The 26,878-nt window shown below is 32.3% G+C and overlaps 1 long non-coding RNA gene across 1 annotated transcript in view; it reads right to left on the bottom strand.

Annotated features, from left to right (window-relative positions):
• LOC120168956 overlaps positions 1–26,878 on the bottom strand; it is a 78,903-nt gene that overhangs the window by 20,178 nt on the left and 31,847 nt on the right. The window contains exon 2 of the long non-coding RNA XR_005520623.1: positions 16,635–16,638. This is a non-coding gene — a long non-coding RNA (uncharacterized LOC120168956). The remainder of the gene's footprint in view (positions 1–16,634; positions 16,639–26,878) is intronic.

Below are 26,878 nucleotides of genomic sequence, written 5' to 3'. Positions count from 1 at the left end.
TCATGGAATTACTTATAAGAAAGGGTTAATTTTAACATTTTGCCAATAGGTCACTTAAATATTTATGAATTTTGCATTGTGATTTGTGAAAAGCATCACTATAGCAAAGATTAAACTATATTAGATCCAATCTTCATCATCATCGGCTGCAGATTTCTGACTTTGTGAGCTTGCCTTGGCTGCTGCCTGAAGAAAAAATATAATTTAGTTATCAAAGATATCATAATGAAAAGTAGGATTTGGGCAATCACAAATATCACAATGAGAAAGATAATATTGGTCATGCACTTCCAATATTTTAAATTAATTAAACCCCATGATTATTATGGATTCCATTTTGTATCTGCCAATTTAGTGATCAGCGCAATGTAAAACCATAGATGTTCTGCTCTGTGTATAGAACACTGCATTTGAATGCATTAATATATCAGTACATACACACTGCACTGGATTCATTTAACTTCCTCTTACCATCATAATAGAGAATAAATCGTAAGATTTGGGCAATCATAAATAACTCAATGAGAAATATAATACTGGTCATGCACTTCCAATATTTGGAATTAATTAAAAGTTTAAAACCCCACGATTATTATGGATTCCAATTTGCATCTGCCAATTTAGTGATCAGTACAATGTACAACCATAGATGTTCTGCTTTGTATATAGAATTGAATGTATTAATATATCAGTACATACACATTGCATTGGATGCATTTAACTTCCTCTTACCATCATAACAGAGAAGAATAGCGCAAAGATGTGTTTTCTTTTCTTCAAATTTATCAAGTAAAAATTTTCACAAAACATTTCCTCCCAGAACCAGACTGCAATCCTCCATATCCAATATAATAAATTATTCATTTCTGATTAAAAATATGGCTTCCTTCGGTTGATACTATCACTGCTTGTATTTTGAACCCTTTTCCTTTTATTTCCTGAAATATGGATAAAAGGGGAAACCGTAAAAATCTAAAATGTAACTTTAGAGAACAACAAATTTTCTTTTTTTATCGAAATACTTGTTATATTTTTACAAATTTTTAAAAATTCTGCTTATCATTAGCACTGGCAACACATTCAATGTAAGTAAAAATAAGTTAGATCGAATATCAAATTACCTGATACTTTTTATTTTCTTTCGATTTCCAAGTTTATTTTCTCACGAAACAAACAAGTAGAGATGGAGAGAGGAAAGGAAATGTACTTTTTGCTCTGAGTTTCACCAGGAGTAAGCGAATCCAATGCTAAATCGGAAACAACTTTCATCGTTTCTTTGACGGAGCCTTCCATGTTGACAGTATGCGACAAAGAGAGTGTGGCGTCCAAATAAAGCGAAATGTTAAAGAAAAGACGACCTGAGCTAGGGTTTTAAAGCAAAGTGTTGACCTTTTTTTGTAAAGTATACAAATGGTCTCTCAATTATAGAGTGTTACATTATTAAGTCCCTCAATTATTAAAAGTTATAAAATGGTCCTTCAACTTTAGGGTGTTGCTTTGTTGAGTCTCCCGACAATTAAAAGTTACAAAATGATCATTCGATTGTTCATATGTTCTAAACTCATCATTTTCCGTTAAAAATTGCCGGTCGTCTAATATAGACGTTAGCCCGTTGATTGAGGGTCGATCAACAAATTAGAGCTAAAGCGGTTTTGTTATCAGATTTTATCATATCTCATTTAACAGGTTAATGTCTAACTCAGACGGTCGTCAATTTTTTAGCGGAAAAGGATGAGTTTAAAACATATAAATAATCATATGACCATTTTATTACTTTTAATAGTGAGGTTACTAGTATGAATAATTATTATGAATAAAATCTCACTTTTCCCTACCTCTAGATAGAATTTGACATTTCACTTTCGTTTGCAATCATATGTTGGAAAATTTGGAAGCACAGGTGTAATATACTTTTCCAAGACAATTTTGTAGAGTATGAGGACATACTGGTGCACTGTGTTAAGACTAAAAAATAATATAGTAGCGAGTGAAGCTGTTGAGTTGCGACAAAATGGTGTTGTTCGAGTTGATGAACAGTGGCGTAGGCCTGCCATGAATTGGACTAAGGCTAACACGGATGGAGCCGTTAGGGGTTTGATGAAGATAGCTGCTGCAGGGGGAGTGCTGCGAGACGATCAAGGTGGATGGATCTTTGGGTTTGCTCGAAGCTTGGGTATATGTTCGGTTTTTATGGAGGTGTTTTGGGCTATTCATGACTCGTTAAGTCATGCGTAGCGCCTGAGATTCAGGAGAATTGAGGTCGAAACAGATTGTGCAAAGGCGGTCGAAACTCTCAACAACAACAACAAAGCTGTGGCGGGTGGTGCGGTTGTCAGCTTGTTCCGGGAACTCCTTCAACGTGACTGGGAATTAAGGATTAAACGTGTTCATCGAGAGGCAAACCTTGTTGCTGGTAGGTTGGTTGCGTTGACAAGAGGCAATACGATAGGGATTGTTCTTTATCATTCCCCACCTAGTGGGATCGATGCACTAGTGGTTATGGAGAGCAATCCATAGCCTAGTTCTGGTTTTTCCATTACTATCAAAAAATAATAATTTTTTGTTAGCTTTAGTTCATTAAATAATAGAACTTATTCGTGTTCATTCGCTAAAATGATAAACGAACGCAAATAAACATAAACGATCGTACATAAAATGCAACTTTCATTTAAATCAAGCAAAAATTCTTAAAATAATATAAATATATAAAGATAAATATAAATTTAACTAAAAGAACGTATTACTAAATATAAATGAACATAAATGAACGAATTAGCAAACGTTAATAAATGTAAATGAATGAATGAGTCAATTGTTTATGTTCATTCATTTAATTAAACGAGAATAAAATTTTATTCATATTCATTTATTTAATTAAACGAGAATAAAATTTTATTCATATTCATTTATTTAATTAAACAAACATAAAACCTTATTCATGAACCGTCAAATGGTTTACATACGATCCACTTAACATTCAGTTCGTTATATCCTAGAGTCCGATCTTTTCAGAGTAAAGCTTTTGTTCAGGCTCTGAGTTTTTAAAATACAAAATAAGTTTTTTACAGTACGTTTTTAATTGACAAAATAAGTTTTTTTTAATCAGAAGTAGTGAAGAAAGAACACTTCTTTTGATTGACAAACAAGCACTCCGTTTTCAGCATCTCAAAAACAGCACGGAGGTGATCGAAGTGTGAAGTCCATGTCGGACTATAAACGAGGATATCATCGAAGTAAACTACAACAAATTTCCCCATAAAAGGCCGCAAGACCTGATGCATAAATCTCATGAACGTATTGGGCGCATTGGATAACCCAAAAGGCATGACCATCCACTCATACAACCCTTGTGGCGTTTTAAATGCCGTCTTCCACTCATCTCCAGGCCTTATTCTGATTTGGTGGTAACCGCTCTTAAGGTCAATTTTTGAGAAGACCTTAGAACCAGATAGTTGATCCAACATATCATCTAGACGGGGAATTGGAAACCAGTACTTCACTGTAATTCTGTTGATCGCTTGGCTGTCAACACACATACGCTAAGAACCATCTTTCTTTGGCACTAACAGAGCAGGGACTGCACATGGGCTCATACTCTCTCGGATATAGCCCCTCTCCAACAACTCTTCCACCTGTCACTGCAACTCTTCAGCCTCCTTGGGACTGAGGTGATATGCTGGTCGATTTGGAAAACTTGACCCAGGAACAAGGTCAATTTGATGCTGAATATCCCTCATAGGTGGTAGTCCAGGAGGAAGATCCTCTGGCATCAAGTTAGAGAATTCTGCTAGCAGCCGCTGTACCTCTACTGGTAAATCTGTATCCACGTCTACTGCATTGTTCTCGCAAGGTAGCAAGGCATAGACCACGCCGCCATGCTCAATCTCATCTAAAAACCTGGACATAGAAAGCAGATTAGTATTATGGGTTACTGGGGTAGGAGTAAGTCCTTCCCGCCGGGGTGCCAACACAATCTTTTTTCCCTTGATGCTAAGGGAATATGTATTCTTCCGTCCATCATGAATGACACTACGATCATACTGCCAAGGTCGACCCAACAATATATGACACGTATCCATAGACACAACTTCACACCAGGCATTATCAAAATATTTTCTACCAATTGAAAAAGACACGAGGCATCGCCTATCAACTGTTACCTCACTGTCTTTATTTAGCCATGAAAACTTGTATGGCTTAGGATGACGGTCCGTCTTCAACTGAAATTTCTGGACAACCTCCTCGGACACTACATTCTCACAACTGCCACTGTCAATGATCATTTTGCAGACTTTATCTGCAACTGTGCAAGTCGTGTGGAAAATATTGGTTCTCAACTAATCGTCCCCTGAATCGCCCTTGGGGGTAAGTAGACTCTTATGAACGACCAGAGTCTCATGACCATCTCCATACAGCACATCATCAGTCTCATCATCGTCATACACGGGTTCGCCAATCTCCTCAGTCTCGTCTTCCACGTTTTCCTCAATCAACAAATTTTTGCCCTTTTGACTAGCAGGCTTCCTGCAATCAGTCGCGCTATGCCCTTGTTCACCACAACGAAAACATCTAATAGTAGGGTTAGAATTACCCTGCGGTGGCTACTGAGCAGGACGGGACTCCTGAGGGCGAACTGGTCGACTGTTGTGATCGCTCCTGATCACTGGTCTCCTGTTTTGCTGTTTTTCAACAGCAAGTGCACGCTGGTATGCTTCCGAAACACTCCACAATGAATGAAGGCTGAGGACATCTTGCAAGGGCTGGCGTAAACCCCCCAAATATCGCGCCACCATCTGCTCCTCTGTCGCAGATAAATCGTTCCGGGCGACCAATTGGTAAAACTCCTCCGTGTAATCATCGACTGATCGCGCGCCCTGCCTCAACGCATGAAGTTGCTTAAATAAGGTTTGCGTGTAGCCGAATGGAAGGAAGTGGCCCTTCATCTTCTTTTTCATCTTCTCCCAATCAGTGATCTTGGCTTTGCCCTGTCTTTCTCGTGAACGTCGTAACTGTTCCCACCACGCAGATGCTATGCCCTTGAGTTTGATGGCGATCAGTTTCACTTTCACACGATCGGGGACTTCCTTATATTCAAAAATACGCTCCACTTCATTAATCCAATCCACGAATCCCTCGGCATGTAACGTACCAAAAAACTCAGGGAGATCGACCCGAAAATCGAGGTCTCCATGACGCTCCTCCCGACCACAGTGCTCCCGGAATCCTGCGCGATTGTGATATGGGTTTTCGAAAGTGGAATGGGTATCGTGATCAGAGGCCTCACGATCCTCGAAATCCTGCGCCGCCAGGCGCTGGGTTAATTCTGCGACTTGCCTCTGCAAATCCGCAATCATCACATCCTGAACGCTGCGATCACGGCGTTGGGCTTCCTCATTCGGAACCTGCTCACGACGACCACGACCACGAACTCCAGCCATTGAAACTTGTGAAATTTCCCAAGAAGATGTTGAAGCTCTGACACCAACTGACGCCAGACAGAATAGTGATTATCCTGTAGGCTAGCTCCGACAGACGATTCACAAGAGAAAATTCACCCAAAACCAGAGAAAAAAGTCTCTAGGGTTGAATAAAATATTATAAAATCAATCAATGCAAAAAGAAGTCCACAAGCCGGACTGTTATAGCCAAAAATCGTCTTTATTCGAATTTTGCCAAAAATAGCAAAATCCCAAAAATCACTCGAAATTGAAATTCGAAATAAAATAAGCAATCTCCCAAAAATCCGGCCTAAATCGGATTTAAATTGACTTCCTAATTAACAATCGAAATATTACCATAAATAGTAAAAAATAACTATATCTAGTGATCCGGAGGGGAAAACGGCAGAATTTGAGGTTGAAAAAAAGGTCACATGGAGCATAGCTCGATGTGGAGAGCGTGCGCGTCGAAAAGATCTTTCCGGATTGGGGTCTTATGCGCGATTCTGACACCTGTAGCCAAAGTTATGGCCAAAAGACTGAAACATACTCAAAACGACCCCAATGAGGAACATGTCACAATCAATTCCCGCCTTTGCGCTGATCTGCCAACTCATGGTATCTCAGCGCCATCAACGTGCAATCTGACAGCTCAGCATCATCTGTCTCGGATCCCCCTGCATCAATATCCCTCTATATATTCTACTATAGACATTGATGTGAAGAATTTACGAGGATATGGATTTTTTTTCCTTCTGCCTTTTGAGCTGCAAGAAATTTCAGCCTATTCTCATGGAATTGCTGATAAGAAAAGGTTAAGTTTAACATTTTGCCAAGAGGTCACTTAAATCTTTATGAAGAATTTTGCATTGTGACTTTTGAAAAGCATCACTATAGCAAACATTAAACTATATCGTGGGATCCATATCTTCATCATCAGTGGCTGTATATTTATGACTTTGTGAGCTTGCCTTGGCTGCTGCCTGAAGAAAAATATAATTTAGTCACCAAAGATATCATAATGAAATCGTAGGATTTGAACAATCAAATATAACGCAATAAGAAAGATAATACTGGTCATGCACTTCCAACATTTAAAATTAATTAAAACCCCACGATTATTATGGATTATATTTTACATCTGCCAATTTAGTGATCATTATAATGCACAACCATAGTTGTTTTGCTTTGTTTATAGAAGACTGCATTTGAATGCATCAATATATCGGTACATACACACTACATTCAATGCATTTAACTTCCTCTTACCATCATAACAGAGAATAAAAGCGCAGAGATGTGTTTTCTTTTCTACAAATTTATCAAGTAAAATTTTCACAAAACATTTCCTCCCAGAACCAGACTGCACTCTTCCATATCCAATATAATAAATTATTCATTTACGAGTAAAAATTTGGCTTTTGAACCTTTTTTTCATTTTATTTCCTAAAATATGGATAAAAGAAAAACAGTAAAAATCTTAAATATAACTTTAGGGAACAACAAATTTGTTTTTTTATCGAAATACTTGTTGTATTTTTACACATTTTTAAAAATTCTGCTTATCATGATTTTAGTAAATATGAAAGCACATTATTGTGTTGGAAAGAAATAGCTATAAGTAACTTGAAATTAAATAATTGATCAATTATCAAAACTATAACTGTATTTGTATATTCAAAAGGAAAATATTTTTCATTAATTTCTAGCATTCAAATATCTACTTCACTTTCGTATCAGTGTTGACATTTCACTTAATGAATAGGATTAAGATAAGATATAAAAAATAAAATAGAGTACACTTGCTTAGCTGCCTTTTCCTCCATACGGCGACGTTCCTCTTCCCTCTGTTTATTTTTAAATTCCTTTGTACGAGAACTGGCAACACATTCAATGTAAATAAAAAAAGTTAGCTTGATAATCAAATTACCCGATACTTTTTATTCTCTTTCGATTGCCATGTTTAATCTCATGAAATCAACAAGTAGAGACGAAGAGAGGAAAGGAAATGTACTTTTTGCTCTGAGTTTCACCGGGAGCAGATGAATCCAATGCTAAATTGGAAACAATTTTCACCGTTTCTTTGACGGAGCCTTCCATGTTGACAGTATGCGACAAAGAGAGTGTGGCGTCCAGATAAAGTGAAATGTTAAAGAAAATACGACTTGATCTAGGGTTTTAAAACAAAGTGTTGAACCTTTTTTGTAAAGTATACAAATGATCCCTCAATTATTGGGTGTTACTTTGTTGAGTCCCTCGGTTATTAAAAGTTATAAAGTGGTCCTTCAACTATAGGGTGTTGTTTTGTTGAGTCTCTCAACTATTATAAGTTACAAAATGATCATTCGACTGTTCATATGTTCGAAATTCGTCATTTTCTGTTAACAATCGTCTAATCTAGATGTTAGCTTGTTCATTGAGGGTTAAAATCAGTTAACACAATAATAACAAATGCTGAAAATGTTGTATTAATGGCATTTTGAACTAAAATTATGTGAACCATAAACTTTTTCTAGAGTTTCTAAAATGTAACTCATGTATGAATTTCATGTAGGGGTGAGTAAAACTTTGAACTCGAAAAATCAATCTTTTCGATTCGAAAAATTTTCAAATTCGAGTCAAATTATAAAATAGAACTCTAACAATTCAAATAATAACTAGAAACAAAGGTTGAAAATGTTGTATTAATGGCATTTCCAACTACAATTCTGGGAACCATAAATTTCCAAAAGCATTCCATCAAGGAAAAGAAATGAATTATTATGTGTGTGTAACCCTTAACAATAGGGTTCATAACAATGACTTCACATATAATAAGACATGGACATTGTACACATCTAATTTTGTCAGGAACTTGTTATTATTAGTGGTTATTATTAGTTATTATTATTATTTATTAATTATATAATTAATAAATATTAATTATTATTATTATTAATTGTTATCAATATTTATTATTATTAATTATAATTATTATTACTTATATTTATTAATTGTTAGTAGTGCTTATTATTATTATTATTTAAAATACTAATATATAATGTTCATACATTTTGCAACCCATTTCAAGAATCAAGCCCATCCAATCCGAAGTCTAAGGATGAAAAGCCCAAACATATTAGGGTTTATCAAATGATGAGAAAGCCTCTAAATCTCAGTCATCGAATCGAGATGGAGATCAAGGGCCCATATATGTTTTCAAAATAGGGTTTTACCCTAATGCATCTTATCAGCTGTTGTCGCCATCAAAAAGGATCAGCCACCGATCGGCGCGTGTGATACACATGCCCCACTATTCTTTTCCTCGTCGCGTGAGTCGCTATCAAAAACTCCCTGAGCCGTTCGCGTCATCAAATCTGACCAAACAATCAATCAACCAAATCAGTCTAAAAACCCAATAAAAATCCTAAAAAATTGAGGATTTCACCTACTCAAATATAGGAAAATCATCCCCTACGAGAAGGAGCTCATGATTTCACCCAGAAGAACACCATACATCAATAGAACAAGAAATATTTTCGGGGAGGTTTTTAGAGGAAAACAAAAAAATGAAAAAAGAATAAAGGAAAAATGGAAGGAAATGATCCATTTCGAACCGAAAATGACTCACCTTTTCATCGGCAACCACCTTCGTACTCTCATCGGAGTAGAAAAGGCCACCTCGTCGGAGGTAAATACATATCTTCTTTGAGTTTTTGGCATAAAATAGTCAAAAGTGAGGTCGTTTTAGGCTTCAGGTTCTAAATAATAAGTATTGGTCCGTTCCCTCACCATAGCCACCGATTTATGGTGGTCGAAGAGGTGGTTTGTGATGTTATCTTCCTCGACGGTGGGGAGAGGGCGGGTTAATGGAGAGAGAGCTTTAGTTGTTTTGAGTTTGGAAGAAGGGAAATATGGCATCTAAAGAGGGCTAGCCATTTTTTTCTTTAGATTTTAGCCATATATTTGGAACTTTAAATGAAACCGTATAGAGGGGTTAGGGTTCCAGACATTAGTCGCATGGGATAATAGCGCTCAAGGTCCCTCAAACAGTGTAACAATCACAATCTGATCACCTTAATGAAAGTTTTATCCTTCTGTTTTAGCTCTTCATTTGTTTTATGTTTTATTTTAGTCCTCATAAGTTTGTTTAAACTCTTGGTTGTTGATTTAGCATAGTTTGTTTTGGTCCTTCATATTTACTAATATATCAAAATTGTTCAATTTATGCTTTGAATATGTTCTATGGTTACCTGTTTTCACTGAAAGATATGAATTGTTCCTGATTTAAGGAATCATGGAATTTACTGGTTTCTGAACTATGGTTTCCTATTTTCATGAATTATACTCGAACTGTTTTATTGGGATATTATATGGGTAGACTGTAGTATGGAGGTACAACTCTGATCAAGCTAGTAAATCGTTACGAACCTAAGGTGATCCTTGGGTAGGCTCTCAGTCCCCATTGTACTCCCTGGGTTAATCATGAGACTTCTTATGGTGTACAGGTGGGGATCAGTTATACGGTTTATTATCTGGTTTCCTATTTTTACTGGAAAATATGAATTGTTCCTAATTTATGGAATCATGGAATTTAGTAGGTGTGCAGGTGGGTGTAAGGTTCTGTGGAACCTACACATTATGGAGTGTTAGTTAGAGGGAATAATATGATTTTTTATAAACGATTTATGGGAGGGTGTTGTTGGAGGAAGTTATCGTTACTGTAGGCTCCTCTACTTTGAGCTCAGGGTAAGTCCTTACTTGGTGTGTAGATGGGTGTATGGTTCTGGGGAACATACACATTATGGAGAGTTTGGTTGGAGGTATTAATATGGGTTTTGAATAAATATATGATTTTAAACTTCTACGGTTTAAAAAGAAAATATTTGTAACTCTTCACTGGTTTTATGGGAACACACTAGATAACCTATTATGATCTCCTGAACCTAGAGATCCAAAATATTTCCATTTGAATTGAAAACTCATTATTCGTTACTATCTGAAATATCAGTAGAATCTCTGATCTGCATGAAAATTCATAGATGTTCAGAACCAATAAGAAAATATATGTTTATATGTATCTGCACGTTCTTCAGCATCACCTGGTAGTTCTATATTACTGAGCTTTCCAAAGCTCACTCTATTACTCAATATTTAAGGTTAAAAGAATTGTACCAGTGCAGCTATCGACTTCAGTAAGGGAGTTTTTCCGGCGTTGTTTGCAGAGTATGGTACAGGTGATTAGGGGGCATGTAATTGTATTCTGTTTTATATACGAGTAAAAAAATAAAAATCTATTTTAGTTTCGCATACTGATAAATCATTTTATAAGTACATGTTTTATTAAAAGTTTTAAAATTTCTGCTATTTTTACAGTGGGTCGCTCCCGTGACCCTAATGTGACACTTCAGATCGAATCGGGTTATTCGTATCGGTTTGAGGGGGTTACATTTATTGGTATCAGAGCTTTGGTTTGAGTAAAAAAATTTCAAGATAGACCGGCCGGTCGAATGTTAAAATATGTCTGATTAGTACATGCTCCTAGACTACAATCGTACCTCTCTGAGCTGGAACTCTAAGGTTGAGTCCATATCTGTAACGAGCAAATCTAAGCTTTATCCGTTAAGTCTCTACCTTTGCATAAGAGAATACCAGTAACGTCTATTTGAATTTTGTAAAGTACCTCACGATCCATATGAGAGTTACTCATCTGAGGAATTCTGACCTGACTCCGGAAATAAAATTGGGATATGTTACCGCTCTATGAAGCCTATTCTCGTAACCAAGACTGAATTGATTACGCAAAGAAATTTTCATTCGGATTCTTTTATTGAAATGAGGGAGAGTTATTATAAGAATATATACTCAACTGGTTAAGGATTAGTGGAGGATTCGTATTTCTAAAAGAGCTACATGAAAGATACGAAAAAACTGATAGAAGTTTCATTTTTGCAATTATGTGACATTAATGAATTTTGAGAATGAAATTCTTTTAAGGAGAGGAGAATTGTAACACCCCAATTTATGAAGTATAATTTCAACTACCCAATAATAATTAATATCTTATGGTACCATAGTGGCCTAGTGGGTCCTATAAATTAGATTTGTTTTGTCTGTAATCTTCTTTGTTATCTCATAAAATAGTAATACCAATCTTTTATATTACAGAGCATTCATAAACAACCAAAGCCACATACATCCCTTGCTCGATAGCTTCACCATCGTGAGCAGCTTGCTTGCTTTCTTATGGCAGCAAATCAACTACCAGAACCGTCATAGGAGGAACTGCTCGGTAGTAAACAAATAAATTGAAACTCGTAAACCCGACCCAACCATCTTATCATTCTTGGATTAATGTTCCAATGAAAACCCCATTAAGCCGAGTGACCGATGACAAGAAGCACATACATCCAAAGCAACACCGTCCAACGATGGATGAAGAAGATCGGAGTGGTTGAAGCTCATGAAGATCAAAATTTCTTTTGTAGATCTACGGCTATCCACGGGGTTTTTCGACTAACGAAGGCTAGATTCTTGATGTGGAGACCAAGATGCTTTGGATGATAAAGTTTGGGCTTAGACCGACGATCAACGACGACGGCCAACGTGGTGGTTACCGGAGTTTGGTGGCTGGTCAACAAAGCTTCTCTACCTTCCTACAAAGTCTTTCGTTGGTAAAAAGTAAAAGGAAATGAAATGTTATATAAATGAGAAATGCAGGGAGATTTTGGCTTATAAATGGATACTTGCATATTAACCAAAACTACATAGTTTTGGAAATAGTTTGAGAGCTTGATATGAATGCATTTTAGAGATTTTGATGGTGGAACACAACTCTTGGCAAATGGTAAATTACAAGGTAAGCCATCCAAGTTGTTAAAAGCTCAACCTTGTCTCTTAGCTTTCATATTGTTATGATTATGGTGTAATGGTTTTATTAAGATCGAATTAATCCCTAATTTTATTAATTAAAAATTATATTGACTCTTAAAGTTTTTAGTTTTAACAATTGGGTCCCCAAATTATTAATTAGATTCTAATAAGTTTTTTTTATGGCGAGAAAAATTATTTGAAGTCGTATTTGTACGATAGATTGTTCGTGTTCGTTAGAAAAGATTGGAAGCTAGAAATCAAGTTGGTGAGCTGGAATTCAATAGTAATATTTTGGGTTTTGTTGACGTCCTGATTCTGATTCTGAAGTCTGTTTCGCCAAATTCGAACCCGGTAAGTTGTTTTTCACTGATTAATCACCCGATTCGATCCATTTTTTAGAATTAAGCTCCGTTTTTTGATGAAAATTATTTTGATATATATATATTTGAGGAATTATTGGAAGTTGAATTAAAGATCAAGGGCGTTCGAATATAATTTAATGGTCGATCAGTATTATACAAAAATCGAGGTAATACATTACTACCTTTTCATGCTTTATGGAACATATTGGGATTGGTAAATGCATGAATGAATATGTTTGGTCTCATTTGGGTATTTAATAAATTCATACACTCGATATGAATGTGGTAAAAAGTTGGTAACTAAATATGACTCGGATGACTAATATAAGAAATTAAGGGATTGTTAGAATTAAATTACAAGTTTTGTGATTTGTGATAAAGGAATCAGCCCTGGATATGACTTATATTTATATCATCAAAGGTTTAATGTTAAAGGTACTTGGATGAGGAATTATGAGAATACTCCGGTTTGGTAAAATTATGAAAATACCCTTACGTGCTAAAATGACAAGAATTGTCCCTAGAAGTTGATTAATAACTCTAAAAAGACATATTGATCTGATAAAACTACAAATGTGTATAAGAAATTATAGTTTTACTTAGAAAATATGGATAACTGATTTTTAACCCCAAGAGGGTTTATGCAAGTTACTAGAAGTCCGTTAAGGAATCATTTCAAGATCAAAGAATGTTCGGGAAAGCAATAAACCATAGGATCTCTAAATTATTATTATTTTCGTTAAGAATTAATATCGAAATTATCAATTTAAGAAATTACGAAAATGCCATTGAGAGGTAAAAATAATCTGAGTTAACCCTGAATGAGAAAGTACTTTAAGGATTAGTACTTAACTCGATAAATTATGGATTTAATTGTTCATATCCTGAATTTGTATAGAAAAATTCCAGATAACCTGTTGGTAACTTCTGAGAAGTCTATTGATCTGAAAATCTCTAAGTTAAGAATAAATTATCGAGGGTGCTCTTTTGTCAGAATTGTTCGAAAGGTCTGGAAAAGATGATACGTTTGAATTAAGTGATAAGGTCAGACTGAAGGAAAGAATTTAAATATCCTAAATCTGTAAAATGACTAAAATACCCCTAAAATGGAAATGACCCAAGAATATCACCAAGCTCAGGAATGATTGGATATTCTAGAGCTTTGAAATGAATGGAATAAAAACTAAGCACTAAATGACCAAAATACCCTTATGGCCTAGATTAAGTTGACGTTTTGGATTAATTAAGGAATTCAAATAAACATGGGTGTTGTACTACCCTTAAAAGTTATGGATCACAAATTAAGTGAGTTGATCAACCTTAATGATATGTCAGTACATGATCTGCACAGATATTACTTGACAAATCAACCACGAAGACCGAACTAAGAACTAAGAATATCCAAATTAAGAACTAAATAGAACTAAGAATTGGATATTTGTTTGACAAATCAACCACGAAGACCGAACTAAATAGAAGTACAATATGTATCTGAAATTTAAAGACGTCCAAATTAATCTGGAAAACTCTTAAGTAACTGGAATGGATTTGACTACCAAGTGAAATAAGTAACCTCGATGACTAAGAATTTAATAAGTGATTTGGATGAGTCTAGAAACATTAATGAACATACACGGTGTATTGTTCTTCTGGGTCATGAACTACAAATCAAGCACGTCAGCATTTCGTGATATTGTGGAAGCGTGAAAATGAAATAAAGATATTGAAAGATCTATTCAGCGATGATTCCGAAGATGATCTCTGGACAAGAATTTTTGGTATTAAAGAATAAATACCCTGGAAGGGTAATAGATTGACCAGTCGATTAGTATCAGTTATGGGAGTTGTTCAGCTCGAGTTGTTCGATATTCCAATAGATCGACACAAACCGTAAATGTAGTGAAGCTTCGTTTCTTCCTTATCAGCTCAACTTATATTCTGAATAACTGATGATCCCGTTAGTTATTGAACTATTCCTCTAGTGATTCTAAATTCCAACATTTTATCGGTAAACTGAAGATCCTTATTTCTCTGCATAATAAGATTATCCAGTATCTCTGAAGAATATCTGATAAAATATTCTGATCCTCTAGTGTGTTCCACATGTACTACATGACAGTTTTATATGTTTCAAATGAGTTTAACGAAAGTATTGATTTATTGGTTTATGAACCATGACAACAAGGTATGTGATCTCCGATTATGGTTTTCATCGAAAAGTATGAATTGTACATGATTTATGAAATAATGGAATTTACTGGTTTATGAATTATGGTTACCTGAAATGTATTATCTGGTTTCCTATTTTCACTGGAAAATATGAATTGTTTTTGTTTCCTGAATTAACGATAAAAACTAAATTCGTAAATATAAAACATGAAAGATACCAGATAAAATATTACATGAAATAAATCCAGAGCATCGAAAATCAAATACCAGTAACAACAGCAGAAAACGTCATAAAACGATAAATTCTTCCCCTCTAAAAGAAATTTTATCCTCTAAATTCATCAGAATCGGATAGAAAACTGAGATTAGGTCTATGATAGATCCTTAAGTGGACAAAACTAATTTGATAATATTAGAATATCTTGATAAACTCGGAGCAGAAACAGGGTCTTGGTGCCTTAATCCAAGGTCTTAGAGTCTTGTGTTACGAAACTCAGGTATATAAAGAGTGTTGTTAGAAATGTATATCATGAAACAAAATTAATAATAAATATACATACAGAAGTATTAGACTCAAATCGATCACTAGAACTTCGGGTAGCGTAAACAAGAGCAGGTTGTCAAGCCTGAGAAGCATTTGCTCCTATACTCTGCGATCGGGCTCTACTATCAACCCTAGAAACAGATCCGAAAGTCCTACCCTGACTATGACTCATATATGGAGTCTGAACAGAGGTTTGAGAATATATAGGAGGCTGAACAGGTGTCTGATCAACTGGAGCTGGAAATGGACAATTTCTCAAGAAATGCTTGCTAGATCCACAATGAAAACATGTACCCATCTTCTTATAACACTCTCCTCTGTGTTTATTTCCATAGAACTCACAACTCAATTTCGGAGTGAAATACGCACAATCCTCTCGACTAGCTACAGTATGTGGAGGAGATGCATGTCTCGAATCAGACCGACTAATCTGATGAAGAACAGTACGAGATCTTTTATCAGGGCATGAAAAAGGTGCAGACTGACCAGAAGGCTTCCTAGATCATTCTAAACCTACTCTATCATTGTCAGGTGCAAAAGCCTTGACTTTCTCTGCGTCTTTTGCTCTCCTAACTACAATATCAAATATCTCGTCCTGGTGAGTAACTACCTGGCGACGTAACTCGAATCGAAGTCCCTGAGCAAACTTTCGACATCTATCTCGCTCAGTAGGTACCAGACTGAATCCATACTTCAGCAATTTCAAGAACTCAATCTCGTACTCAGAAATGGTCATATCTCCCTGAACCAGGTCCTGAAACTGTTGTCGTCTCTGAGTTAAATAACGCTCTCCCAAGAAGCGGCTCCTAAAGCGCTCTCTAAAGAAATCACAAGTCAAACGACCGGTCTGAACACTACTAACCACTGACTCCCACCAGGTGTGAGCATTCCCATCAAACATAGAAATTGCTCCTAAATAACGTCCATGCAGATCTAAATCTAATTGATCCATGCATCGCTCAGTATCACTAAGAAAATCCTCGGCCTCAGTCGGATCTCCACCAGTAAGGCCACTAAACGTCCTGACTCCATTTGTAATAAGGGTCTGAGAGATAGGAACCTCGGGTACAACGCCAGCAGTTCTGACAGCTCTCTGAATTATCTGAAGAAATTGTCTTCAAAAATTCTCATATAATACAACTCTGGTAGACTCAGGCTCAGTACCAGTAGCTCCTCTTATTGGAGCAGTCATGCCAATACCAGAGACAGGAGGCAAATTCGTCAGGGTCGTAGGAACATGATCATCTATCGGTGGTGGGGGATCTACACGTATCTCATCTACCGGGTCTGCAAATCTAGCCACTTTGCCGTGACCACGGCTAGTTCGACGACCACGTCTACTACTCATCTTGGTGGATCTCGAGTTTACTACAAAAGATAAAACCTAGAACTAGATAGGCACTTGGTGTCTCGAACACAATTAAAATCGTAAAAAAACTTTGTGACATGACTTTACTGACTTATTTTGTAAAACATTTCAAACCCGTATTTTTAGTTTGGACTCATTCACAGTCTGAGGTTTAAAAACCAAAAGCTCTTATACGAATAAATGTAACCCCCTAGACCCGGCCTATACGTTTCGGCTAAGTCTAGCGGATTACATTAAAAATTCTTAAAGACATTTTTCCAAAAACATTATTCGATAATTTAAAATCATGTTACAAATGATCTTTATATAAAAGTATATTATAATTAACAATAAAAACTAAATTTATAAATATAAAACATAATAGATACCAGGTAAAATATTACATAAAATAAATCCAGAGCATCGAAAATCAAATACCAGTAACAACAGCAGAAAACGTCATAAAACGATAAATACTTCAAAATTAAGGTGCATGTCACCATAATTAAAAACAGTTCAGAAAACAAAATATTACAACCAAATACTTTGAACTAAATGTATCAATCCTCCAGGTGCCTGATACGGAGTGTCTATCCGAATGTATCTAAAAGGGGTAAAACAATTTGAAAAGTGAGCTAGATGCTCAGTGTGTCCCAATAGTGTAGAAATAAAAACATACAGTTATGATTTTCAAAACCAGTACAGATCACAATCATTAAAACATCATTGGAGTTTTTAATTTAAAATACTCTGCATCGTCCTCCAACCGAACGCGATGTGCAGATCCCCAAAAATTCACAACCTAAGGGAGTACCTTGGGGCCTGCGAGCCTACCCAAGATAATTCCCGGGGCCACAAAGGCTTACCCAAGAAAATCTCAGGGCCGCAGAGCCTACCCAAGGCTCGACTTAGGTCCATAAGGAATTACCAACCGACGCTGAACCTATCAGAGGAATTACCAACAACGATTGAACCTGCCAGAGTCTTCATACCAGAACCTAGAGTACCCCGTAGAAAACATTTTTCAGACGGTAACCAGTAGTAACAGTAATTCAGAGTTCAAACAGATTATCAGTTCAGTAATCCAGTGTTCAGAAATCAGAAATCGGGCAACCATGCTTTTCATTTCAGTAAATCTAGAATCAGATAAATCATTCAGTAGACAAATCAGATCAAACATTATATTTTAAATCATATAAAACAATCATGTGCACATAAGATTTCAAATAGATATTTAAAATGTTTATTATGCACATAAGGAACACACCTCGATAATAGGGTCAGTCTGAAAGATCTATCGAGCACCAGCTTCATTAGGCTCTTCAATTGAACGGGAACCTAAGCCATATCAGAACATGGTTATATTCGGAACAATATTCTAAACAGAATAACTAACAGGGTTTTAGAAATATACGAGTATTCACGGTTTCTCGTAGACGAACGGATCGGGAGGAACCGGGTCGAGTAGTGAAACAGTCTGGAGATCTCCGAGTACCTTTAACATAACTATAATTAGTTCTTCACCATTCCGTTCAACTAACTAAATTAAAACACTTAGATAAATATGAATTTTTCAGGTTTACGGGATAATTCGGAGGCTTTTGAGTCTAAATTTGACCAAACCGATTGCGAAATCGGAATCAGGACATCGAAAAACATAAAATATGACTTTTCAAAAATTCGAATTCTTGGTCAAGGTCAAAGTCAATGGGTTTGACTAATAATTTAGAGGCCTTCTGGTTTGAATTTGGCAAAACGAACTTCAGACACTGATTCGGCACATCGAAAAATGTCGGGATAGGTATCATCGAAAAAAATCAAAGGTCGTTTAATGGTCGGTTAACGTCAGTCAAAGTTGTGGTCAAAGGTGTTCAAATAGTCCAAAGTCAAATATTACAAAAATATCACCTTTTTTAAATAATTACCAAAATATCACTGTTTTAAAAATAATTACCAAAATATCATTGTTGTAAAAATAATTCCCAAAATATCACCGTTTTAAAAATAATTCCCAAAATAACATTTTAAAAATAATTATGAAAATAAAATCTTTTAAAAATAATTACAAAAATAGCACCTTTTAAAAATAATTAGGAAAATAGTGCCCTTTTAAAAATAATTATGAAAATAACACTTACCGAAATCAATTACAAAACTAACATCATTTTAAACATATTTACGAAACTAGCACACTTTTAAAAATATTCCTAGAATAACACCATAACCAAAATTAATTACGTATTTATCACCCATCTAAACCAACACCAACTATAATATGTTTTCAATCTAAACACCGAAATATTATCCAAATTAAACGATCTGACTTTACCTACGGTGGATGGACGAAACAAGACGATTGTTGGAATGGCCGGAATCTACAAAACTTAAAACGACGATCGGGGTTTTAAGTGTCAATTTCCCTTCTCGATTCAGCCTATTTGTGATCGATTTAGGAACCGGGTTAGTCGAGGTTGGACCGATGGTCGCTGTTTGAGATTGAAGGACACGACGGTGCACCACACCACCGATCGGAGGAGAAAGGTCGAATGATATCGAGAGTGAGGTTAATGAAAAATTTTAGTTTTGATTCACTGCACAGGTAGGGGGTTTTGTAGGAAAATGGTTATCACCCAGAATATAAAATAACTCCACCTTTTATTGTTTCCAATAAAAAAAAACAAAGTATAGCACAGTGGTAATGCCATTGTCTCCCACTTCATTTTATTTTATTCTTAGTGCTAATATTTTATTTATAGTGCTAATTATTTATTTATAGTGATATAGGATATTTTTATTTTTTATATAATAATTCAATTTACGGGGTGTGACAGTTGGTTGGAGGGAATAATATGATATTTTATAAACGTTTTATGGGAGGGTGTTGTTGGAGGAAGTTATCGTTACTGCAGGCTCCTCTGCTTTGTGCTTAGGGTAAGTCCTTACTTGTTGTGTTGGTGGGTGTATGGTTCTGGGGAACCTACACATTATGGAGAGTTTGGTTGGAGGGATTAATATGGGTTTTGAATAAAAATATGTTTTTAAACTACTACGGTTTAAAAAGAAAAAGATTTGTATCTCTTTACTGGTTTTATGGGAACACACTAGATAACCTATTCTGATCTCCTGAACCTAGACATCCGAAATATTTCCATATGAATTGAAAACTCATTATTCGTTACTATCTGAAATATCAGTAGAATCTCTGATCTGCATGGAAATTTATAGATGTTCAGAACCAATAATAAAATATATGTTTATCTGTATCTGCACGTTCTTTAGCATCACCTAATAGTTCTGTATTACTGAGCTTTCCGAAGCTCACTCTATTACTCAACATTTCAGGTTAAAAGAATTGTACCAGTGCAGCTATCGACTTCAGTAAGGGAGTTTTTCCGGCATTGTTTGCAGAGTATGGTACATGTGATTAGGGGCATGTAATTGTATTTTGTTTTTATATACGAGTAAACAATAAAAATATGTTTTAGTTCTGTATACTGATAAATCATTTTATAAGTACACGTTTTATTAAAAGTTTTAAATTTTTCGCTATTTTTACAGTGGGTCACTCCGGTGGCCCTAATGTGACACTCCAGATCAGATTGGGTTATCCGCATCGGTTTGAGGGGGTTACAATAAATAAGTATGGGTCAATTTCAAATACAAATATAATTTGAATGACTAAATTGCACAAATATGAAATTACAAATTAAAATTTAAATAAAATAAAAAACATAAAATAATCAAATCAAAAAATTGTAAAATGTGAGGAAAATTGTAAAATGGACTGAATTTCATTAATTTCAAAAGTTGGGGAAAAATTAAAATAATTATAATATATATAATATGTATAATGAATGTTATGATAATACGATGCATGTATATATAATGTACATTATACTTTATATATATATACACATATATATATATATATATCTATACTTATACTTTATAGTTTATATATGTATATAAAGTACCAAATTGAACAAACATGAAATTGGAAATAAAAATTTGAATAAATTAAGCAACTCGCATCGATGAGGGATGAAATTGAATTTATTATAAAATGTGAAGCTGATATTAATATAAAAATGGACTAAATTGCATACATTTAAAAGGTTGGTGAACATAATTAGAAAAGAAATTTATTATGTGATTTACATTTTATAGGGTTTATTTTAAGTGAATTAAAAAATATGAATAACTATGGGTCAATTTCAGATGCAAATATAATTTGAAGGACTAAATTGAACAAATATGAACTTACAAATTAAAATTTAAATACATTAAATGACATAAAAGGATCAAATCAAAAAATTGTAAAATGTGAGGAAATTTTGTAAAATGGACTGAATTGCATTAATTCCAAAAGTTGGGGAAAATTAAAACAATTATAATATATATATATATTATGTATAATGAATTTTATGATAATATGATGCATGTATATATAATGCACATTATACTTTATATATATACATATATACTTATCTTTATAATTTATATATGTATATAAAGTACTAAATTGAACAAACATGAAATTGGAAATAAAAAATTGAATAAATTAAGCAACACACATTGATGAGGGATGAAATTGAAATTATAAAACGTGAAGTTGATATTAATATAAAAATGGCCTAAATTGCATACATTTAAAAACCTGGTGAACAAAACTTGAAAAGAAAATTATTATGTGATTTACATTTTATAGGGTTTAACTAAATTAAAAAAATATAAATAAGTATGGGTCAATTTCAGAAACAAATATAATTTGAAGGACTAAATTGAAAAAAATATGAGATTGGAAATTAAAGTTTAAATACAATAAACAACATAAAAGGTTCAAATAAAAAAATTATAAAATGTGAGGAAAAATTGTAAAATGGATTGATTTGCATTAATTTCAAAAGTTGAGGAAAATTAAAACAATTATAATATATATATATATACATATATATAAATATAAATATAAGTATATAAATTAATATAAAAGTATATACATATAAGTATATAAGTATATAAATATATATACACTTATTTAAATATACATATATAAAAATGTATAAGTATAAGTATAAAGTGTAAAATATGATGTGAAACAATAAAGTGTAATATATATATATATATATATATATAAACTATAAAGTATAAGTATATTATATGTATATATATAAACTATAAAGTATATATACTTTACATTAAAACTTTATATATATTATATACTTTATATTTATATACTTATATATATATATATATATATATATATATAAAGTTTTAGTATAAAGTATATATACATTTATAATAATATAAAGTATAAGTATATTATATAGATAAAGTATAATTATAAATACTAAAGTATATAAGTATATAAAGTATATATACAGAAAAAGTGTGTGTGTGTATATATATAAAGTTTTAGTATAAACTGTATATAGGTATATAATAATATAAAGTATATAAGTATTAAGTATAGGTATATAAGTATTAAATATAAAGTATAAGTATATGTATATTATATATATAAAATGTATAATTATAAAGACTAAAGTATTTTAGTATATAATATGAAGTATATAAGCATTAAATATAAGTATATAAGTATTAAATATAAAGTATATAAGTATTAAATATAAAGTATATGTATGTATATTATATATATATAAAGTATAATTATAAAGACTAAAGTATATAAGCATATAATATAAAGTAAGTATATATATATATATATATATATATATATAAACTATAAAGTATAAGCATATATGTAAAGTTTTAGTATAAAGTATAAGCATAAGTATATTATATATATGAAAAGTATAATTATAAAGACTAAAGTATATAAGTATATAAATATAATGTATATATATGTATATAATAATATAAAGTATATAAATATATAATATGAAGTATATAAGAATTAAATATAAGTATATAATTATTAAATATAAAGTATACATATGTATACATACATACATATATATATAATGTAAAGTATATAAGTATATAATATAAAGTATATAAGTATATATATACTTATATACTTTATATTATATACTTTAGTCTTTATAATTATACTTTATATTTAATACTTATACGTTTTCTATTATATACTTATATACTTTGTATTATATGCAAATATATTTTAGTCTTTATAATTATACTTTATATACTTATATACTTTATATTAAACTATATAATTTATACATAGTATATATAATTTATATATAGTTCAATAGTTCATATATAAAAATCTATATTTTATACATGGTATATATAGTTTTTACATAATATATATATATATATATATATATAATAATAATAATAATATAAATATAAACTATATAGTTTATATATATATATATATATATACATTGTAACACTTGTAACCCGTATATTTATACCTATACAAATTACGGATGTCAACCGTATTTTCTAAAACCATTTTCCACTTTTACAAGTGATTTAAAATTTATTTTCTTAAAATGGTAATTGATATTATAAAAATATCATATCATATAAATTATGTTTCATTATAACAAATTTAAAACAAAAGATTTTTTATGAATAGTGATGAACAGTACCGTGAACAATGATAGATTGTACCCGTGAATAGTGACTGTACCAATGTACTGCTACAGTGACGTAAACAGTGCATCGATGCGTAAAACATCGAACCTAAAATATGCATCCATACGTAGTACTGCTATAGTGCATGCATCGATACGCTACAGTAACTACTACAGTAATTTCTACATTATACAAATCTCTTAAAATTACCATTTCCCCCCCAAAATTTGTTCAACAAAACAAATTCTATATTATTAATTACATGCCACTATCTAATTCAAATTCCCTCATAGGATGTCTTACTGATATTGCTATATTATCCTCGATGTTTGAATCACTTTGAACTCTTTATTCCACTATTGGCCTTTTACCTATGCATGAAAATCATCACACGCTAAGTATAAACTTAGTGAGGCAATTAAAACATTTAACATTGCAATACAATTCATGCATGATTTTCAATGTCAAAAATCAAATTTTCATAAAATCATTTTATGACATATCAAATATTTTACCATGATCAAAATAATATAAAATCTCTTACTATTTATCCCATAACCTCTCGTAAGCTTATTTTACCAAAATACTTGCCATTTAAATTCCATAAGCTCGTAAGCTTATTTTATCAATATACTTGCCATTATTCATAAGCTCGTAAGCTTATTTTATCAATATACTTGCTATTATTCATAAGCTCGTAAGCTTATTTGCATACTTACCATTTATTAACCATTAAACCATAACTCATAGCCCATAGTATAACTGTATGAGGAACCCGATATAGGAGTCAAATATTGCACCGAAGTGCTGAGGTCGAACATTGCTCACCTAGTAATGCACCGTAGTGCTTATACCGTGTCTTCATTAGACACTGAGGCCTGCACTATGTGTCTTCTCTAGACACTCTAGTACAACCTAATATTGCAGCTGCTAGACTCTATGGCACGCCATTAATACAACTGATCCTCAATAACATACTTGGGCATATAGTCAATTTTATTTGATCCATCCATGGCAAAATATATTATCAGAATTTTTAACAATCGGGCAGTTCATACCCAAAAACATTCATGGTAAAATACCACATTTTCATAATCAATGCATTATAATTTGATACAATGACATCTCAATGCCATGTCTATTTATAAAAAGGACATACTATCATGCTGATATAAACAAGGTCGATTTATCGCAAGTCTTCCTTATGATGTATAAACATCCATGTATAATTTCATGCATGTATTACACTCACCTTGACACTTTGTCTTTCAAAATATATATGAGCCTCACTAGTGATCCACAGTATACCCTTTTCTATTTGATTTGCTTCGATCACAAATCAAACAGGATATGTATAAATCACAATTTCATAACAATACATATGTTAGTATTGTACTAACATAAATACATCCCATAATAACTCCATACTATATTTGAAACTCATTCTCTATCAAAATATTTAACTCGTAATAATTCCTTTTAACCTTGTAACCAATTTTTCCAATTTACCCAAAATGTTCCTTCACTATTTTACCACTTATATTCTTAATACCAATAATTCCAGCATAGTACATCAATTATACAACACTTACACAATAACCCATCAATTTTCCATATTCAGACAACTCGTACTACCTTTAAAGAATCCGTATTCTGTATTGATATGCACACTGGAATTCAATTCCGTTTATTCCTTTGAAAACTAGACTCGAATACGAATCTATCCATATAAATAAATTCTTCTAATTCATTCTGTACAATTTATGGTGAATTTTCAAAGTTGATCAAAAGAATCTGTTTTGCAGAATCTGCTGTCCCAATTTTCTGACCTTTCCTCGGTTAAAAATTCATATCTTTTTGTATACACCTTGAAATTGATCCCTGTTTATTTTAAACGAAACTATATCAATATATGAACACAAATATATAAAAATAAACTCGAAATTATTTTTATATAATTTCTGGTGAATTTTCAAACCTACTGCCAGATTCAAAATCCAAACTGTTTTCTTTAATTTCATTCTTAGGTTCTTCATCAATTCTTACAACCAATTATTTCAAATCACTTAACTCTTCAAAATACATAAAACACAAGAAGTTAATCATTTAACATCTCTACAATCAAGTCTTTAATTAACTCTCATCAAAACACAAATTTCTCCAACTTATGATTTGGCCGAATTTTGAAGAATTAATTCTAGGAAGATTGAGCATGTTATAACCATCAATCAAACTTGAAAATGAATCTACAACCTCTAAAACATCAAGATTCATCATCAATTTCATGATCCCTTTTATGAACACAAACCCTTAGATTTAGGATCTTTAAAATCCAGCAAAATTAGAAAGCAATATTGGTACCAAATGATAGCATTTTTCGCTTAGATCACTTTCCTATCTCACGACATAACTTCAATTCCAAAAGAATTAGCTTAAAAATTGAAAATAAAATATTTTCTTACCTTCAAGCTTCCTCACGTGAAGATGCTGGAGAAGATGAACATTTAGCATGATATTTTAGATTGATATCATGCTTATCATCTTTTAAAATCATACTTAAATCATTAACTTGAGAAAATACCAATATACCCTTAATATAACTTTATAATTACCATAAAACCAAGATACATATCATTATCATCTTCAAAATCAGATAAATATCAGCCTTGTCATATTTTAATAGTCAAAGATGAACAAATTAGTTTTCCACTTTACTGTTTTGCCATTGCAATTCAATCAATTTTAATCAAACAATTCAATTTAAATATGAAATTAAACCATTAAATATTATTTTTCAACATTTTTAAAATGTGAAAATAATATTTTTATTCCTTATTTTCGTGACCTATTTGTAATTTTTCCAAAATTACATTTTGGTCCCTAAACTTTCCAAAGTTTATACTTTGATCACCAAACTTTACCAAATTTATAATTTGGTCATTAAATAAATCCATTTATGAAATAAAATTCTTTTTGGTAAAAATCACCACTTAATTCCATAAACTTTTCCCAATTTTCTACTTTGACCATCAAACTTTCAAAATTTGTATTTTGGTCAATATCTAAATTTTTGGGGTATTACATACATACTTATACTTTATATGTATATATACTTTAAGTTATATACTCATATACTTTATATTATATGGTTATATACTTTAGTCTTTATAATTATACTTTATATATATATATATATAATATACTTATTCTTTATATATATATAATTTATAGTTTATATATATAGTTTATATACTTTATATATACACTATATAGTTTATATATAATTTATATATAGTATATAATAATATAAATATAAACTATATAGTTTATATATATAATATATATACTTCATATATAAACTATAATTTATACATAATATATATAGTTCATATGTAATATATATATATATATATTGTTTCAATTTTTTTCAATTTTTGAAATGAGTGCGATTTAATCCATTTTATAGATTTTATTCACATTTTACAATTATTTTGATTTTATCCCTTTGTGTTGTTTAATTTATTTAAATGTTTATTTGTAATTTCATATTTGTTCAATTTAGTCCTTAAAATTATATTTTCATCTAAAATTGACCAATACT

This window comes from Hibiscus syriacus, unplaced genomic scaffold, assembly GCF_006381635.1.
Source record: "Hibiscus syriacus cultivar Baekdansim isolate YM2019G1 unplaced genomic scaffold, ASM638163v2 tig00111741_pilon, whole genome shotgun sequence".
Taxonomy (NCBI): domain Eukaryota; kingdom Viridiplantae; phylum Streptophyta; class Magnoliopsida; order Malvales; family Malvaceae; genus Hibiscus; species Hibiscus syriacus.
This window is presented reverse-complemented; position numbering and strand designations above follow the sequence as displayed.